The sequence below is a fragment of the Alligator sinensis genome, unplaced genomic scaffold, assembly GCF_000455745.1.
Source record: "Alligator sinensis unplaced genomic scaffold, ASM45574v1 scaffold285_2, whole genome shotgun sequence".
Taxonomy (NCBI): domain Eukaryota; kingdom Metazoa; phylum Chordata; order Crocodylia; family Alligatoridae; genus Alligator; species Alligator sinensis.
The window spans coordinates 293944-311877 of NW_005842384.1; the positions used below are offsets into that span (position 1 = coordinate 293944).

At 42.1% G+C, this 17934-nt stretch overlaps 1 long non-coding RNA gene across 1 annotated transcript in view; it reads right to left on the bottom strand.

Annotated features, from left to right (window-relative positions):
• Nucleotides 1–16162, bottom strand: part of LOC102378628 — a 25253-nt gene extending 9091 nt beyond the window's left edge. Inside the window, exon 1 of the long non-coding RNA XR_324530.1 lies at nt 16131–16162. This is a non-coding gene — a long non-coding RNA (uncharacterized LOC102378628). The remainder of the gene's footprint in view (nt 1–16130) is intronic.
• Between the last annotated feature and the right edge of the window lie 1772 nt (nt 16163–17934).

The following is a 17934-nucleotide window of genomic DNA, read 5'->3' on the forward strand; positions in this document are numbered from 1 at the left end:
TTGTTGGGAACAGCTGTGGAAACAGCCAGCGTAATGGCGGCCGCGTCTGCTGCTGCGGTCCCAGCTCCAACGCCGCCGTCCCTCCCGGGGGTGAGTAGCCCAGCCCATGGCCTTCTTGAGGGGGTGTTGTTGCCCCCCTATCCTGCCTATCCTCCGCCTGTACCCATGACGGCGACCCGTCGCCGTCACAGGGATCTATATGAATTTGTCATTAAAAAAAAAAAAAAATATCACACAGTGTAGTATTGTGCAAGATGCTTTATATGCAAAGGTTATTGAGGAACCTCTTGAATGTGTTGTGGACATAGGTCAAGGATAAAAAGTGACAGTAAGAGAAATAAAAGCATGGGGGTAAATCAGAAAGCATGGTGAACTTGTGGGTGAACCAGTAAACATGACTGAAAAGAGTTATGCTGCCAATAAAAACTTGCAGCCAAAAGAAAGAGCAGAGTCAGTGACAGGATGTTTTAGAACACTGTTCTAGCCATGATGTAGCAAATTGTGCTGCAAATTAATAAGGATGCTGCAGATGTGCAAAATACATTTTGCCAAAATGTGCAGCTGGGGGGGGGCAAAGCAAACAGATTCTAACCTTACAGAAACAGATGAGCAGTAACAAGTTCTGTAACCTAGTGTATTGAACCACAAGCCTTCTAAGGATAAGTAAAAGAAGTTCTGATCACAAAAACAGAAGGTTGTAAATAGAGAGGCACAAGCCAGTATGATACCTGTAAAGTTATACATACATATAGCAGGGGTTTGGGTTGTAGCCATGTTGGTCTAAGGACATAGGCAGACAAGGTTCCTTGGGTGAATTTGATATCTTTTATTAGACCAACCCAAATGGTTTTTGAACCCGAAAGCTTGCTTAATAACTATTCTCCAACCATTTGGGTTGGTCTAATAAAAGATATCAAATTCACCCAAGGAACCTTGTCTGCCTACATACACACACACACACTATATTATATATATTAGAGGATTATGCACTTTACAACTCTAGTAGGTTAACAAAGTTAAGGGGAAAAAATGCTGCTATGCTGTAAATGTACAGTAGACCATGTGCACCAGAATAATAAAACTTTGCTAGAATTTGATCTGTAGTGAACACTCCAATTTCCATCTGTGACTGGTTTAAATTTATTGGAAGTTTCATCAGTGAAAGGAAAGAAACAGAGGACAACTTAGACCTATTTCTAGATTATCGTGATATATATGAAGGCTTAAGTCGCATGCCAGGTGAACATACCCCTTACGGATAGATTCTCAAGCACCTATAATATTTTCACTTATAAAAATTCCATGGCATTACGAGATAAAGAAAGAGAGATAAATGAACCATTTGAAAGAGTTGCAAGGTGTAACAGAAATGTAAGAATCTACAGATTGGGTCAATCAATAGTATAGTCACTGTAGAAATTTACCAAAAGACCTGCAACCAAACACAAACAAAAAGTGGCTCTGACAGACATTAAATGTTTAGAACATTACCTGTCTAAAAGAGGTCAATAACCTTCTAACTCTGTAGCCAGACATTAATTTTTCAGCAGGAATTCAGCAAAATGTATATGGAAGACACAAACCAAAATCCTATGAATAAAAAGCTTCGTTTCAGCAGGTCTCTGCTTAGCCCTATAGAGTGACTCATTTAGCTCTGAGTAATAAAACCATAAGTGGTGAACACATGGTTAGGATAGCTTAGTGGAGTGCGCACATGCATATAATGGAGGTATTTTTCAATACCAGAAGTTTGGGGAATGTAAGGGTATTAACCACTGCAAAGTTCTAATTCTATTTCAATCACTTCCATAGCAGGAGGTAGTTATGTAACTGCTAATAAACAAATGGTGTTACAAGTAGATGATCTATTAGGTGTGTACTCTGTAATTAGGGAAATGAGGAAATGCAAAAATTAATGATGTTTTGTGGTGTAAAGGCTATAGCAAGGGTATCCTGAGAAGCCAAGAGTAGATAAGAGCTCAGGAAACACTTGATATCCTGACCATGCGCCTGTCCCAGAAGCTTTCCAGAAGATGCAGAAGTAGATAATAGAGCAGGCACTGCTCATTATTGCCTTGCTGCCCTTTAGATTGCAATTTGTTGTTCTAATATTACGCTGGTATTTCCAATAAAGGTCTGCATTCCAGGAGTCCTCAAGGGCTACCTTTGTTTGCAGCTATAAACATAATATTTTTGTAGCAACTGGAGCCTAACCTACTGAAATGCAAGAATCTTGGGTTTAATTCTACATCAGGCTACAACTCAAAAATTGCTGCAGTAACTGAAATGGCCACATAAAACTGTAAGATTGCCAAATTGCAGTCATTCCTCCAAAGGGTCACTTACCTGAGTGAATTTATTTTTTTTTTTTTGTGTCTGGTCAACAACAGCTCCTTTAAGGGTCAACAATTTTTTTCCCCTCAAGTATAAACTGGCATAGAATCATCAACAATCACAGGATTGAAAAGGACCTTAAAGGTTACTTGGTTCAAGACCTTGTTTGAATGGAGGAACATTATTTCTAAATCATTCCCATCCAAAGCTTATCTGGCCTTCTCTCATAAATCTCCAATGAAGATTTCACAACTTTTCTGGGCAGTCCAATCCACTGCCTCTAACATCAAGTTTTTCCTTACTGTTCTCAATCTAAATAAAATGATCTAATTTAAATATACTTTGCTGCAACTTAAAGCCATTTTTTTCCACATCTTACCCCTTGCACCATGGAAAACCAGCTGCTTTCCCTCTCCTTTATGGAAGCTCTTCAGGTATTTGAAGGCTACCCGATTGCCTTTTCCCCAAGCTAGATATATTGGGTACCATCCAGATGAGCATGCACATGCATTTCCCTGGGGACAAACAGCAACGAGTCATAGTTGTGCTGCTGCTACTTGTCCCTGGGGAATGCTTGTGCATGTGCGCTCTGGCATACAGCAAGTTACCCTGGGTGGGGTAGGGGAAGATGGAGCCAGCCGCCTTACCTTGGGTCCTGGGGGCTTCCCAGGACTCCAGCAGTGGCAATCCAGCACATGGAGTATGGCTTCTGCCGATCAGGCTCTCATTTTGGGCAGCATGTGCTGCTACCACATGTGCTGCCCCATCTTTCTCAGGTTGTGGGGAGGGTTTGACACCTGGATTTCCCAGTGTCAAAAAACCCCCACTGTGCTGCAAAGTGGTGAATGCCTCCATGTGTGGCATGTGGGGTTTGCAGCACCACAGATGGGTCTGCAGCACTGCATACTGCATGTGTGCGCTCATCTGGATGAGCCCATGTAGTTTTCTTAGCCTTTCCTGGTACAGCTTGCCTTTCAGCCTCTTTATCATTTTTGTCACTCAACTCTGAACCCTCTCCAAATTCTCCACGTTCTTCTTAAAATACAGAGCACAGAATGGTACAATGTACTCAAGATAAGGCGAGAGAGCGGCACTCTCACTGTCACTTCCCATATCTTGCATGTAATATTCTTGTTGATTCAGCCCAAATTTACAATAGCTTTTTTTTTGGTAACTGAATCATATTTCTGACCAATGTCAAGTGTGGGATAAACCTAAACTCCAAGATCCTTCTCAGCAGTGCTGCCACCCAGTTAGTTCTCTCATATTCTATATTTGTGCTTTTTGATTATTCTTCCCCTGGTGCAGTACCTTGCATTTGTCTGCACTGAACTTCATCCTGTTGTCTCAAGACCAGCTTTCCAATATATCTTAAAGGCTTTCTAAATATTATTGCCATTGGCTCTGGTATCGTTTCTGCCAGTTCCTTCAGCAGCCTAGGAGAACTGCTTACAAGGGCAGTTACTGTGTTAATGGATTAGGAGCCATAGCACTGCATAAAAGGGTTCCAGTTGTTTATACCTCTAATGCTCTGATGACACAACAGAATAATGTCCAAGCAGAAAAAAAGAAATGCTAGCATAATCATGGTTGAATTTATCCCATTTCATCATTAAACTTTAGTAAGCAGAGAACAGTTGCTTTGAGATAAGCAGCCCAGATATTTGGTTGCCTTCAGGCTTTTCTCTGTGCTAGTGACTTGGGGTAGCTTATTGGTGCTAGAGTGTTTGCTTAGTGCCTGGTGTGGGTGGGTGGGGGTCTGGTTCTTTTTCCCCTGTAATGTGCTTGCTTTTTTTCCTCTCTCTCTCTTTCTCCCCATCTCTTTTCTTTTCTTAAGCCTTCTGGAGTGACTGGGTGACAGGGTTTGCTGTGAATGGGGTTGATTTAGTTAATTGAGGGGTGGAGCTAGGCTAGGCAAACTTATAAAAAGACAGCCCCCAGAGAACCATGGGAGCAGAGGGCAGCAAATAGAGAGGGAGTTTGCCTGAGGAAGAAGCCGGAGAGAAGGACACTGTGCAAGTGTGTTAACTTGCCCTGGTGTAGGTGTCTGATGTGCAGGTTTTTGTGGTGTGTCTTTTCTTTCCCTCCCTCCCTTTCTTTTTTCTACTTATAGTATGTGTTCTCCAGGGAGCAAAGGAAGCACAAATGGAGTGTGAGGCAGGTGTTGTTATCTACATGGGATATGCTATCTTCACTGGCATCTCAGAGGCTCAGGAACACTTCATCTGCACCAAGCATAAACTGGTGCCTGCCCTGGAGAAGAAAATTCACAGATTGCAACCTTGGTTATCCACACTGCATTGCATCAGGAACCAGAAAGATTACTTGGACAAGAGTTACAAAAAGCTGGTACTGGAGAGGCCAAAGGGTAATGAGAAGTGGCAGCATGTGACTACTGGAAGATAAAGGGCCCCCAGGACTGAAGAGCAGTGGATTGAAGTCAACAACTACTTTCAAGCATTCTGAGGTAGAACTGATGAGGAAAAGGCAGAGGAAAAGACATCTGCAGGCATAAGGCAGAGGAAGCAGCAACCAAACAGCAGGAAGTGCAAGGCCCAAGGACAGGGGCTCCAGGACCACTGTATCAAGAAGGAAGAAAAGAGTAGTGGTGGCTTGTGACACCCTTCTGTGGGTGACAGGCACCAATTTGTCATCCAGATTTGGGAGGTGTGCTGTGTACCTGGAGCCACTAACAATATGCCTATGAGTCATCCAGCCACTGCACCATCAAAGACTGTTTCCCATAGTCACAGCAGAAGTTATGGCTCAAAGCAGTGGACTGCAAGCTAGAGGTGGTCTGTAGAACTGCGTCATGTCACCTGCATAGATTGTAGAGGGACCAAGGCAAGCATAGGCTATGGCTCTTCACCAAAATCCAAAGCAAAGATCCCCATCAGCAATGTGTGTCAGTAGCAGGAGGACCAGCAATGGCTGTGTGAGCTTCTGCTACTACCATATCCAAATCCAACCTGTGAGAAATCTTGTAGCTCAGATCAGGGGGAGGACAGGAAAGGGGGAGGCAAGGAGGGTGCCTCCGAGCTTGAAGCCTCTGGCTTAAAAAGAATTCTTGATCCCAGACAGGAGGGTCTTTGAGTAATACCACAGACATGACCTCTTTGTCCTTCACCTCTGATTCTCAATATCCATTAACTAGATATTTTCCTTTGATGAGGAATAAAGATAAACACCATGACTATATTTTAAACTGCAAAATATTATATTCACTATTTTATAATAGGCATGCATGGTATCTTGAAGCGAGCATGCTCCTATATAATTTTATGCACTCCCAGACTGAGTAACATGCAAGTGTTCAAAGAAACTGAATTAAGACAAAAGCACTTGTCATGTTCAAAATGTTTACATGTTGTTTCCATTAAGTATTAGTATTTAACATGTGTAACAGCTGCCTGGCTGTGGAGGCAGGAGGCTGGGCAGGGAAGCAATGCTACAGCCTTTGCAGAAAAGGCAGGAAGGGGCTTGCATGCAGGAGCTCTAAAAAGGTGCAAGCCTAAAAATATGCATGCAGCTGATTAGATTGCCAGCACAATGGAGGGGTCTGGTTGGCTGCATCCAGAATATAAATACAGCAGACGGCAGGAAAGAGAAAGGAGAGAGAGAACTGGGGCAGTCTTCTCCATCCAGGGAGGGACTGAAAGCCTGCTCCGGAGAGCCAACACACCAGGAAAGACGGACAGCCTGTGGTGCTCATTAAGGAGCTGAGTCCCTTATCTTGGAGAGGAGCTATGCAAACTCAGGACTCAGCTGCCCCAGGAAAGGGGAGGGGGGAGTCTGTGTTTGCAGCTGGGTTGGAGCCACGGGACAGTTTAGGCTGTAGGAACAGAGGACCTGCTAGTAAAGGGAGGCAGTCTCTATTAAGCAGCCCTAATTTCACAAGGAAAGGGAACGTGGGGAGGCATTCAACCTCGTAGTGCTTGTAAGAAGTTTGTTTGCAGGGAAGGACTTATCCTGCTGCCATCCGGCAGAGGTTTCTGTTTGAAAGAAACACTGGGACCGTGCACCCTACTCCATGAGATGCCTGTAGGAGCCACACACTGCCATCTGATGACCACTCATAGCAACAGCTGTGTTTCCATTTATTTTTATTAGGAGTGAACTGAATTCCTAGTGAAACAGGTTTAGAGTCTATGATCTGTGAATGGACAGATATTGATAGGGCTGTTGTATGTGGGATCACTTGTTTGATGGACTATTTACTAATGTTGGGTTTATAGATAATATTTTGGTTATGGGTTTTAATGGGTGTTGTTGAACCTATGTAATGCATATATGTATATATTATATTTGTTATTAATGTTTTCTCTTCTGTAAATAGTTATAGCTAAAATAAAGAACCCTATTTGTTACTTAGGCTGAAGTGGATTCTTGGGAAGATAGGAGTGAGGAGCACACCTTTCTTTTTGGTGAGACATCTTAGCCAGCTGAGCTGCCTGAAGAATAGCCCAAAACTATTGACACCCTGAGGATCTTTAATTTGGTATAGCACCTGGCCCTGGTGCTGAGGGAGGCTTCTACATGTTACACCTGACAATACAACCTCAAGAGCAAACATTCACAGAACTATTCCTGATCATCAAGGATCCTGGTTTTCTCTGATTTAAAAATATCCCCATTTTTCAGATTAAAAGAAATAACCCAACCCTATATATATATATATATATAGGGTTGGGTTATTTCTTTTAATCTGAAAAATGGGGATATTTTTAAATCAGAGAAAACCAGGATCCTTGCTGATCATGACCTGCTTATGCATATTCTCCATCCAGAAAGATATTAAACTTCATCATAAATTATTTCTTGGGAATTATTATCTAATCTCCAAGAAGTGTTAGCACTTATTCTGCAGACACTTATGCATATAATTTTACTCAGGTGCATAGCCCCATCTACTACTACTGTTTAATAGGACTGCTAACCTGAGCATGCAAAAATGCTTGTGCATTTTCAAGATTTGACAGCTAATGCCACCTGTTGCTGAGTTTAACCAAAGCAGAAAACATTGAAGTTCATTGGAAGCTCACAGTTAATCCTCACTAAGTATGTTTCTGTTTAGGTTTTAGCTTCAAACAGACACTGAGTACAAGTCTTAGCTGCATTTTCTTCCATACAGGGTGAGTCTACAAATGCGCCCCACTAACGTTTGTACTGCGCAGTCATTTAGTACTTGCTTTAACAAGTACTAGATGACTGCACAGTATCTGCTGGTACTGAGCAGTCCCAGCAGCGCATGGGTCATTTCCAACCCTACCGCGCAGTAGTGGTGGCATCATGGTTAGTGCCCACTGACACAACATGTAGCATCTCATGTAGAAGTGCACACAGTTTCACAAGCAGTAAAGTCACACTAAGCCACACAAAGTAACCCTGGTTTTCCCCAGAGCACTCTGCCGGACTTGTAGGCCAGGTACAGACATTGCACTTTTACCAGTATAAGGGATCAGAAACTAATCTATGCCAGTAACAGAACAGAAGTTCAGCGCACAAAACTGGCTTTGATATGGCAGAACAATGGTCTAAGATTTGCCGCCTGTCACCAAAGGACAAATGAGTGTTCTGTTTGCTACCCATCTAAACTATGCTACTTAGAGAAAGCTGCATAAAACTTAGATCAATTCCACCTCAGGCTTTTTGAATGTCTGTACCTAGCCCTAATGAACACAGTCCCTGTGTGAGTGAGTCACCCCCTCCCCCCGCTTTAAAGTGTTGGGATTAAATAGCTCAGTTATATCTACTTATTTTCCAGTACACTGAACCTTGGCTGGAAATTATTCCTGAAACTACAAGCTATTACCTGATATTGCAGGCTCCCCTAAGGAAATAACTAGAGTCAACTGTAGACTCCAGAAAGTCAAACTATTCAGTTTTATAAATGTAATGCAAGCCTATAAAATCAGCCCTTCAAGCAGCTGTGTATGAATGGACTCCTGTTTGCCTCAAGCCCACAGACTTAAGTCAGGTTGCTGGTAGGCTTTAGGGTCTGCCCTTGTAGAGTTCTGTAAAGAAATCACAGACTTTGTTAGAAAACAAATTCAATAAATAATAAAAATTTGAGCAGTTCTAGATGTGTGAGCTTTTCTAGATCTAATCTAAGATACATAGGGAACAACTGATGAAAGATTCTTGAAAAAAAATCACAAGATCTGGTTCTCATGGAGGACTTTCATTATCAGGACATCAGCTGCAAGGGACACACAGCAGTGCATAAGCAGTCCAGCAAATTCTTGGAGTGTATTAGGGATACCTTTTTAATATGGGTGGTAGATGAGCCAGCTATGGAGAAGCTTGTCCTGAACTGCTGCTTGCACAGAGAGGAATTGGTTGGGAATGTGAACATGGAAAGTGACTTGGGTGACAGTGACCATGAAATGATAGAGTTCAAGATCCTAAGAAGAGGAAGGAAGGAGAGCAGCAAAATAAGGCCAGTAGACTGTGGAAAAGCAGACTTCAACAAACTCAGGGAACTAGTGGACAGAATCCCTTGAGAAAGAAGTCTGATGGGGGAAAAATGAGTCCAGGAGAGCTGGCTGTATTTTAAGGAGACCCTCTTAAGGGCACAGGAAAGCCATCCCAATGCAACAGAAGAATGAGAGGTTCAAGGAGACCAGCCTGGCTAGACAGCACTCTCTCAAAATGAGAAAAATAAAGGTGACAGACTCTGTGGAAGAGGGGTTGGGGGAATGGATGTGATGTACCTTGACTCTAGCAAGGCTTTTCACATGGTCTGCCACTACATTTCTCATTAACGAGCTAAGGAAACACAGACTATGTGGAAGGATTGTAAAGTGGATAGACAATTGGTTGGGTCGCCATGCTCAACAAGTGGGGTTTCCTGGGGTCTGTCCTGGGTTTGGTATTGATCAACATCTTCATTAATGATTTCAACAATGGGACTGAGTGCACATTTAGCAGATTTGCAGATGATATCAAGCTAAGTTGAATGGCAGACATTCTGGAAAGCAGGGCTAGGATCTAGAATGACCTAGATCAACTGGAAAAAATGGTCTACAAACAACCAGATGAAATTCAACAAGTACAAGCGCCAAGTGCTGCCCTTGGGACAAAATAATTGCATGCATAAATACAGACTGAGCAATGATTGGTTAGACTGCAGTGCTGCAGAGAAGGACCTGGGGGTTATAGTTGACTATAAGCTGAATATAAGCCAACAGTGAGCTCTTGTTGCCAAAACAGACCAACAGGGTATGGGGTTGTATTAACAGGAGCGTCATTTGCACATCAAGAGAAGTAATTCTTCCACTCTGTTCAGCACTAGTGAGGCCTCACCTGGAATACTGTGACCAGTTTTGGGCACCACAGTTCAAGAAGGATGAGGACAGTTTGGAGAGATTTAACTGCAGAGTGACAAAAATGATCAGGGGCCTGGGAAGCAAGACTTATGAGGAAGGAATGAAAGATCTAGGTTTAGTTAGTCTGGTGAAGAGAAGGCTGAAGTAGAATTTGACAACAGTCTTCAAATACTTGAAGGGAGATTACAAAGAGAATGGAGATGTCTTCTCTGCGGCCATCAGGGACAGGACTAAGAAAAATGGCCTCAAGCTCCAGCAAGGGAAATGTAGGCTGCTGATTAGAAGGAACTTTCTGACTGAAGATGGCGAAGCACGGGCTACCTTGAAAGTTGTGGAATCTCCACCCTTGCAAGCTTTCAAGAGCAGGTTGGACAAACACTTGGCTGGGATGCTTTATTTGGAGATGATGGGGGCTGGACTAGATGACCTCATGATGTCCCTTCCAACCCTACTTTCCTACGATGATCCTATGAATGTAGCTCCAATTAGTATTCCATTCTGTCCATCTATAATGTTTCCAACAGAAGGAACAACAGGCTTAGTTTTTAAAAAGAATGAAATGTCCACATGTTTGTGGAGAGGAAAATATGTAGGTTATTATTTTTAAAAATTAGAAAAAGGCCTCTTTTGAATAGCTGCTCAATACGGGATTCCAGTGCTTGAATTCTGAAGAAGCTTCAAAATAATCTACAAGAGTAATTTCCTTGGAACTTTATGGTACATTGCTATTTGTGGTTTACAATATGCAATATTCATTTCATGTTTGGACCTCCCTGTGTTTTGCTCCAAATAACAAGCATCTTATAATTGGAGGGAAAGCAGATAAGCTCAGTAATGACTTCCTCCCATGCTTCATGAATACAACCAGGCTATTGCTGGCTGCAGCTCAGCACAGTTAGTATACTGATGGGGATTTAGGAAGTGTAGAACAAAGAATAAGGTCACGAACTGGACATGTTTTGGCCTGACCAGTTTTTCCTTCTAGGTCCCTATAGCAAGTTGCTGCACTGTTGACCCATTCTCTTTGGCAGCAATGTCCTGGGTCAGGACAATCAAACCCTCTCTTTCATTTTTATTTTCTCCCTTTGGATGACAGCTGCTATGAAAGGATCACCCTCTTGACCTCAACCCATCATCTTTCACTGTGGCTCTTCATCCCTGTATCTGCTAATTGAAGCAACAGTGACACCAGAGCACTACTCTCCATAGTTTAGTCCCTAATCATCTGAAGTCTGCATCCCAGCAAGGAATTTATGTATTCTGATAATTATGACTGACATTGCCTATTAAGGTGGGATATAAAAATCTCATCACAGTGTAGGCTTTTTAGACTTTTTAAAAATGGTCTTGCAACCTCTCTGCATCTGGCTTAATGTTGGTTTTTTTTTGTTTTTGTTTTGTTTTTTACACAAATAGCTTGACCTTTAGAGAGAAAAAAAATGAAGATGTTCTGAGCTTTAAATGATTCCCATTTGTAACTCTGTGAATGGCACATTTGGTCCAATTTCCCATCTCTGGCATTTCTAAGCTGTCATGCTACAAACAGTCAGTGGGCTATAAACTTTCCCCCAGAGGGGAAGAATGAAATCAAATTAACACCCCAACCAGCAAGTCAGCTTTGCAGCATTATCAGAAACTTGGACTCTCAGATTACATAAGAATTGCCTGAAATCATGCAAGTCCATTAGCATGGGGTTAGCACAGTAGACCCAATTCTCCACTGCTTTGCATAGTTTGTTGACATGGAAGCAAAGCCAGTTTAGAATACATGGGAATGCTATGGCAAATTGAGATTCTAGGACACCAAACTTAGTGGTGTGCTAATGGAAATAAGCATACCAGATGCAAGAGGTTGGGGCGGGGAGGGCAGGGCAGGGCAGCGGGAGGAGTGAGGGGAACAAAGGCAAAAAAAGATCCTCCAACTGGCATTCCTTTCTGTTGTTTTCTTTTTTTTATTCAAATAAAAAAATTCAGCATTTGGTGTTTGCTGCAATTAAAAAAAAAAAAAAAAATCACAGAAAAATGTGAAGATGTTCCCTGAAAAGCTGATTAAAGAGATGTCATTCTTCAAGAATGGTGGCCGATGAAATCTTGAGACTAACATTCAGAAAGGCATAAGTTTTAAGGGGTGACAGCCTACTTCACAGCACCTGAGGAAGTAGGCTATCACCTATAAAAGCTTGTCTTTTGAATAAGTTACTTTCTACAGTGCCACCCTGCCCTGCATTCTGCCTGACCTAAGGCTAACGTGGCTCACTCTACTGATGTAAATAAGAAAAAAAAGCTTCCTACTCCCACTGCCCCTAATGTGGTTGGAGGTTGTAAGAGGCAGATATAATCATTTACTAGAGATGTGGAGGCATTGTAAATCCATTCTCTCCTTTTCCTTAAAAGTCTCTTCAAATGGCAGATGCCAAATGCTGAATTACGTTCAGACTGATATGCAACTGTGTGTTCCCCACTTAACTGCTTGTGCCCTGGCCAGGAAGCTCCCTTGCAATTACAGGACACACTATTTACCATGTTTTCTTGAACAACATATACGTTTTCCCCCCAAAACCAGTTGGGGAGAAATTGGTGTGTACATTATATACAAGAAGTAACGATCCCCAAGGATTCAGAAATTTGGTGACAAGGAGCAGTGGCAATGTGAACTGTCACAGCTTCACAAGTGACTCTGGAAGCCATGGCAATGCTGCCATTGCTCCCCCACCACTGAATTCCCAGATACCTGGAAAGCATGCCCCACCCCGAGGATACTGCCCCATGCAATGGGTCAGGCCCCACACCCAGCCTGAGACCCAGTGGTGGCAATAGGCTCAGCTCCCTAGCTGCTGCTACCTTGTACTATGGGTAAGTGAGAACTTTTTTCCTCTTTGTATGGTTCCTTTCAAGAACACAGTGCATATTATATGCAGAGGCATGCTAAATTTGAAAAACTGTGGTATATATATTTAGGACGAGGATCCAGAAGGGTACCCTCCTTCACTCTTTTCCAAGTCCTCTACTCCGTTCATCTGGCATAACCAGCTATCCCCCAGGTATGGGAGGCTTCTGGCTGAGAGAAAACTTCTGTGCTCTGGAATTCCTCTGCTTCAGGAATAAAGGACCCTTGGAGTCAGATCCACTGTTGAAGCACCCCAAGGCTCCATAAAGATTTCCACCATGAACTGAAGTACCAATACCATGTGGCCAGACCAGCAATTAGAGAGCCAAATGCAGTTTATAGCAGTAGTGCATGCAGCCAGAAGGGGCATTAGTATTTCATAGCCAGCACCCACAGCAAACACTGCAAGCAACCATGAGGTATGGAAGAAAGAAAAATATATATACACACTATTACATCACATAAAATAATAATTTTATAGACACTCAATTGTGAGTGTGTGCATGCACATCTCAATTATATTGTAGGAGATGCATTGTGTTGTGTTATAATTATTATATACTATGTACTGTATTATGAGATACAGACTGTTCTGTTAAATATTAGAATACAATAACAATGGTAAGTGTATAAATGTACATATATAATATGCACATTTTCAGAGCATCCAATGCTTGTCTATATATAAGATACATATTAATTAGAGACAAAAAGGCTGGGTGCTCCAGAAGCAAGCACCACTACTACTAAAAAAGATGCACGAAGAAGCAGGCACAGTCAAATATCATTGCTGTTGCATAAAGGTTATTATGATGCCTAATAATGGAGAAATCATTCCTCTAGTAACAGTTGAAAGACCCTTACATAGCTCGTGCACTTGACTCTGCACAATGCATGCTCAGCAAATCAGCCCATAATCCAGGTAGTATAATCAGCTGTGGTCAATCACATCATTCCTTGGCCAACACAAATATTTCCATGACACATACGATCTGGAAAATATACCTTAGACTCGTGGTCCTGTGACAGAGCAGCTGATATGTATGCTTGAAAAGGACAATCAAGTTTGTAGGTTCAGAGCCACTACATACTATTATAATTCACAACCTGGGTGTTCCCTGAATCCCTATGGCACTGGAACACCAGTCAGTTGCTAATGCTTCATAAAACCAGCACCACAGAAAAGGTGAGCTGACAAGTACCCAGGGCGTAGGACATACTCTTGTCACAGTATTTGCACAGCAACTTACAAAATTTGCACCCTCAAAACACTCTGAGATCAATTTAACCTAGTACTATTCACTGCCACAATCTAGCCTTGTTGGTACTAACCTTGCCCAGAGACAAGCCCTGTCTCCTGTTATTTTATTACTCTTGTGGAAATTTCCAGCATTTTCTGCTTCCTCCTTTTCAAGCAGATTTTGTTGCAAGGGGAGAAGTTAACCAACACATATTTAAAGGCAGAATAATGACTAGGCATTAGTGAATTCATTTTAATAAAGCATCAACCTGAAACAGCTAATGTCAGAAAAACATTTTTGTTAATTTTTAAGGATAAAAATCCCACATTTTGTGCACGCATTAAAATCTGTGCCGTTTCAGCTGAAACCAAAAAGAGTGGCTATTTAAATCCTTTGATTGACATGAGAAAGCAATACTTAAATTTAAAAAAAAATGCTATTAGGACCAGTCAAACCACTCATCCAGCTGCTGTGGAAGATATGTGAGAAGGGAGGAAAGGGACAAAAAAAAAAAAAAAAAAAAAAAAATAGTTTGAAATACAGAGCACCATCTGACAGAATAGTGTAAAATGAATACCTGGCCTTCTCTCTATAGCTCATTTCAGCACTATATGAGTAATTCTTAATAAGAATTAGCCATCATTTTCTTCTTATTTTATTCCCATCTTCTTCTGAGACCGCGTAATTCTAATATTATAAAAGCCTATGCCTGTCTGTCTGTCCGTAACACTTTATTTGCACTCTGATTGGCTCATGGAAACAGCTCATCAGAGTGCTCCAAGCATGGGGCAGCGCCACCATGATTTCAAAGCTACACCAAGGACCAGACAGGGGGTGGGAGAGCCAAGGCCAGCAGAGGCAGAACAGTGGCAGCACTCCATCCCAGCCTCCCCACCCCGCATCACTCTTGATGGGCAATTGACTAGTTTTAGATAAATGAACCAAATATTCCAGTTTTCTATGAACTGAAACAGTTGTGCTTTCCCCAATACAGGTGAAGCTAAAAAAAATTATAAAAATGTATTCTTTCTAAACAGTATGTTCAAATAACCTTTGCACTCACAAAGGTGAAGCTGAGAGTTTGAATGCAATAAAACATTACTAGAAGGCTATATATTTCAAGGGGAAGTAGTAAAGAGACATAAAAGTGCAGACAGTGGGACACCGGATTAAATCAAATTCCACCCAAGTAAACACGGTAATTCCATTAAAATCAGTAGATTTACACTAGTATGAATCTGGTGAGTGGATAGAATTAGCCTCATTACCCCAACCACAAGCAAAAAAGCTAACCACTGTCAAAAAAAGGAAAGTGTGCGCTTAAATAGCTGGAATCATTTTTTTAAAATTAACTGAATTTTTTGAGAAAACAAAAAGTGCCTTTTTTGAGAAAACAAAGTGCCTTTGTTTTGCTTCTATATCTGAAGACAAATAATACAAAAGTAATTACATGGTAACTCAGATGAGCTGGAGGGAACGAATTAAGCAATCTGCCTCAAGCATCTCAGAGGGCAAGAAGTGTCGCTAGGAGGTAATGCTTTGTAGTGTCTTTTCTTGTCTCATTTCAGGTGACTTCTCTCAAACTTATAGAAAGGGTTTTTCCTTTTCAATTGATCCCATTAGACTTTATACCTTCCAATTGGTATCAATTGCTTCTATAAAAGTAGCAGATGAATACCCTAGACACACAAAACCACAGCCCTTTGGAAAATATGCCACTCAGCACATTGCTGGCCTAGGTTTATGGGCATGAAGTAAAAAAAAATCCTATTTTACAAAAAGCAGTGTATGTTCAAAACTTACTTCTATAGGGACTATGCTAGGAAGCCAGCTTTGTTTTATGCTGGCATCAAGAGCCTTGTATAAAAGGATAAGCTTATAATTGAGATGCACTGGGAACATTATCTACAGCAGGTGGCAAAAAGACACTTTTCTTCCAGATGACACAAGATGCTAATTACCTTCAGATTAAAAGTTGAAAACACAGATTTGCATTTACTGTTGTATATTGAAAAGCATTTCTTTTTATCACTAGTTCTCCAGCCACTGGCTACAGGGCTGAGCATACTGCTGCCATATACTGCAGTGTTTTTATTCATAGTAATGGGATGGAATGTAGCGGTATTACCAGAGCTCAGCCACCACCTGTCCTGGGCCCAGGTGGCTTGTGCAATGGAGGAGAGGGCTTGCGGGGGCAGAGGGAGAGGAAATCACAGAGTAGGGAGGGAGTACCCAGCGGAGACCCATGCTGCTTAGGAGGGACTGCAGGGGAGCCTCCCCCATACAGCCTATCCCCACTGCCATATATGCCTCCCCCTTCCCATTACCACCACCACTTACCTCCAGCTCTGGCTCTAGTCTGACCCCGATCCAGAGCTGCTGCTTTTCCCTGGCTGGGCTGGGCTGCTCTGGAGCTGGAGCTGGAGCTGGAGCCAGAGGTAGACAATAAGCAGAAGGTAAGCACAGGTGGCAGAGGGCAGCATCTAGGGAGGGCAAGACCTGGGGGTATGGCCCCTCATCCCCTGCCTCTGTTTTTACTGCCACGGCAGGGGAGTTAAGATGGCCCTCCAATAATTAGATTCCATACATAGAAAATTATAACAAATTGATACATTTCCATGTATAGAGTCTAATTATTGTGGGGGAAGGGTCAACTTACATTCAATCATTTTGGATTCTGGTAAATATGATAAAATTGGTCCCAGGAAACAGGGGTTTAATTCCAGCCAAGGCTTTCCTTTCCCTTGCACACAAGCCCTATATGAAGAGCTGTTTGAGAGAAAACAAGAAAAATGCCTTCAAACCCACAGAGAAGCCCCACCGTGAAGCATTATGGAAGAAGTATCGAGAGCTATGTTTACAGAAAGGGAATTAGTCATTTAACAGAATAAAATCACTAGGTTTGAGAACTTTACCAGTCTGTTAGATATTGAACTTAAGATCTATTTGCTATTATTTAAAAGGACAGCTACATTTCTGAGAAACAGCTTTAATGTATGCCTTAGAAATAATAGAATAGAATAGAATAACCTTGCAAATCTTCTTAGGCTGATTTTTTTCAAGAAGGAAGTACTTGGGATTTGAAAAAATGCTTTGGTAGCTGCATGCATACAAAAGAAGTTACTACATGTGGACTTTTTAACTATACTCATTAGACAATGAATGTGTCATCATTCTATCATTTTGTAACCCAACAAAACATAGACAGACAAATTTTAACCCCCAAATCAACAGAAACTGTTGAGAGGTTGGAAAATAAATAGAGTAAATAGAGTGAATAGAGCAATAGAGTGAACTGTTCTAAAGCATTTCCTGAAAGTACTTTCTGTGCGCCAAGTTCACTTAGCCAAAAACTTGTGGGAAGTTACTCTCAGTTGTTGCTCCTCAGCTCTGGAAATTCCACCCACTTGAGGCTTCCAGAGCCCAAACCTGATTGTCTTTTCAAAGCAGTGTAAAGCTTGTTATTTATTTGGGCAGGTGGTTAGCAGGTGGGGTAAGTTGCAGGTATTCTTTGGGGTACCGTTTTATAGTAAGCCACTTTGAAGAGAATGGCAAAAAATAAAACAAACAAGGTAAAGTAAACGTTAAGCAAAAAGCAAAATTTGTTCACAAATAGCATATTTTGATAGTCAATCAGGAAGATGTTGATGAATTTGACAGGGGTGCCAAACTCATACAGCCCCATGGGCTGACTTAATGGTATAGGGCTAATCTGTGGGCCAGAACAGGCCCATGGACCCCCTTCCACATCCTGTTTCCCAGCATACCTGATCCAGCAGCCATTCCAGTCAATCTGGGACCTGGGCTGCATGCAGCACAAATCCTGGAGCATCTGGAATCAGTACCATGTGCAGTGCAATCGAGCTGGAGCGGAGACTATACTCTGTGGCAGCCACCCCAGCAGCCTTGGGACTGTGCTATATGGCGCTGGCTTCAGCTCGTCCAGGACTTCCACTGCACATGTGCCCATGAGCATCACATGGGTCCTAGACTGGCTGGGACAGGCACTGTATGTGGAACGGTCTCAGAGCATGCAACTCAGTCTGGCCAAGGAGGTTGCACAGCTGCCACCCTGGCCAGACTGCACTGTGTGTAGTGCCCATTCTGGCCACTTCAGGATCCATGCTGAATGGTTGGAGCAGAC